Here is a 2,775-nt window from a genome sequence, read left to right as displayed (position 1 = left end):
AAACAGGAACCAAAACAAGGCAGCCAGCATACTGTAGCGTGTGCCCTCCACCACCCCAAAGGGACATGCATCCACTCTGCCATGTAAAGGAAATTATTTACAAAGTTGTTTCAGAGAAATGGCACATCAGTAGTGGGAGCTGTCCGTTCCAAGGAAAACTAAATGACATTAGAAAAGCTATATCCGGAGGAAAGGGAAGGAGAAGTTGCATGGTCTTGGTTTTATTAAGAAGATTGTTCTTTACAGAAAAAGTGACATTAGTATCTGCAGCCACTATTTTGGCACTGTATGAAAGCAACAGGCTCAATGCAGAAGCAGAGAAAGTAGCCGGTTTCTGATGAGTGCAGCAAGTTAAACCTGACAGCATGAAGAAAGAAAACCCACCATATAGGATTCTACTTTGTGTCTCGGTATAGGAGATGTTAGTAACACACAAAAATTATTTTTAAACTCCTTTCTAAATCTCTGTATATGCAGCACTCCATAAAACCTGCCAAAAATACTTAAATATTATATTGAAACATTGTCAGAGACCCCACATATCTGTAAGTCAGTGAAAACTTCTTGGTAGCGTTTAGATATGCTTCAATAATGCTACAAAGATTAAAAACATGATGGAAATCTACAGAATGGCTTCAAAGTAAGACATCAGTCAGTTTATATAGAAAACACAATAACAGACCTGTAATACCTAACCGTTTGTTTGCAAAGCTTCATTACAAATTCCTTTTAAAATCTTTCTCATGTCCTTCCCTACCCTAGTTTTCAAAAAGACTGTAGGAATCCCCTGGATTAAGGGGGAACTCACAGTCCAGTAGTATGCAATATTCAATCAATCCTAAAGCTATTACAGCACAGTGCTCCCATGCAGAGATAAGCAATGGTTTAGAAAAATATCTGAGCAGTTCCAAACATCAAGATGATTTCACACCCCGATGGAAAATATGCAGGCTAATATTGCAGCAGTCGTTATGGCATTCAGCATACAGTCATGCTAAAATCCACAGAAGAATACAGCTACATTCCTTCATAGGATTAGAAGACTGATCCATATACCACTGAAACCAATAAGATTTTTTCCATTAAGAGGGAACTGGATTGGATCCTATAAAACATTTACTCTGTGAGCTTTCACGAGACATGAAGGCGCAGAACAGCTACACAGTCAATGCTGAGATACACAAGCACGCTAGCAATTTGTAACACAAACTGCAGTATGTGCTTATTTTCTTTCCTACTAGATGGGAAGAACTGATTACAGAATGGGGTCAGCAATGAGGTTACATAGCTGGGCATTGCAAATAATAAATAAACATGAATAAATAAATGAACTCATGACTAGCTAGGGAATAAAGCTAAAGTAAAACCAATAGCACCTCTTTTGCATATGCCAGAAACGCTATGCATGCAGCTTTTGAGAACAGAGTCACATTTTAATGGGATATTTTGAGAAGGGAGTTTAGATGAAACACACAAGTAGTCCTAAAGGAATGCAACAGTTCTTCTTAATGAAGGAGCTTTAAGTTGCAAATTTTTGTAGCACATAGACTAGCATTGTATTATCTCTGAGCACACAGGCTCCCTAAAGTCACAGAAACACAGAAAGGTAACCTAACACATATGTATGGCCTTAAAAATCAACCCAGCCATCTGTCTCTCTCACCTGCTGTTGGTGACATTGACCCACTGTGCATTTGAAAGTCTCACCCAAAGCCACATGGTGGGTGCTAAGGTGATAGGAGCAGAGCAAGGGCTGGGGAAAAGACAGGTGCGTGCATCAGAAAGAAAACTGGAATAGAAACCCAGCAACATTAGTGCACTGTGTGAAGAGTTTGGTAGGAGGAAAAAAGCCAACGCTGAACATTGTCAAGATGCCTAGCAGTCCAGGCCAAAAGGTATCCAACTGCAGCAGATAACAGGTCACAGAGCAGCATTTCCCACACAGGAAGGCTCTCTCCACCCTGCAGTTTTGCAGGATGGATGCCAAAGCCTGAACTCCCTGCTAGGAAGAAGCCATTTCAACAGAGATCCAAAGCATCTAATGAATGGCTGATGATATTCCTGTCTACTAAGAAATATCAGATAAACTTGATGAAAAGCAATTAGCAGAGGGGATAGCGGGTGGAGAAGGGGAAGGTAGAAAAACACACAAGCCAATCAGGCCCACAAACTAAGAGCTGTTCATGTTTGGTCGTAACGTTTGTTCCAGCAAGACAAGCTTTGTGAATTACATGTTTTGGATTAAAATCCTTAAGAAAGCCTGTACCCCACTCTCTGCTACGGAGCACATCCCTGGCTGGTCCCAGAGAGAAGGACCTGTGGTGTACAAGCCACCCATCCAGATACTAGTCAAACACCAAGCAGCATCACCTTACCAGTAGCAAAACTCTTGAGTTTCATATCCAGGACCCTTGAAAAAGAGGGGCTGAAAAGGGTGTTGGATAATACACTTTATATTCCCCTGCTATGAGTGAGGGTAGTATAAGATGCCAGAAAACTGATGCATTTATCTCTTTAACATTTATCTCTTCAACATACTTTGAGATCGTTGTAGTCAAAGTGCCAGAGACAAAGGGCTTAGCAAATAAAGAGAATGAGAAGGTATCAAGCTGCAAAATACAATGGCGGGCACATCAGAGAAGCTCACACAGGTGAAAAAAGCAAAGCAGCTGATCTGTCTGCACAACTGAACTGCTGTGCCATTTATTTTTAAACACCCTCATTGCTCATGATACTTGTGTCTGCCTTTCCTCTCTCACCCACACTGGAGCAGCT

The sequence above is a fragment of the Fulmarus glacialis genome, unplaced genomic scaffold, assembly GCF_000690835.1.
Source record: "Fulmarus glacialis isolate BGI_N327 unplaced genomic scaffold, ASM69083v1 scaffold42858, whole genome shotgun sequence".
NCBI classification, from domain to species: Eukaryota; Metazoa; Chordata; class Aves; order Procellariiformes; family Procellariidae; genus Fulmarus; species Fulmarus glacialis.
The sequence above is the reverse complement of the archived record's forward strand: the minus strand, read 5'-3'. Positions refer to the sequence as shown.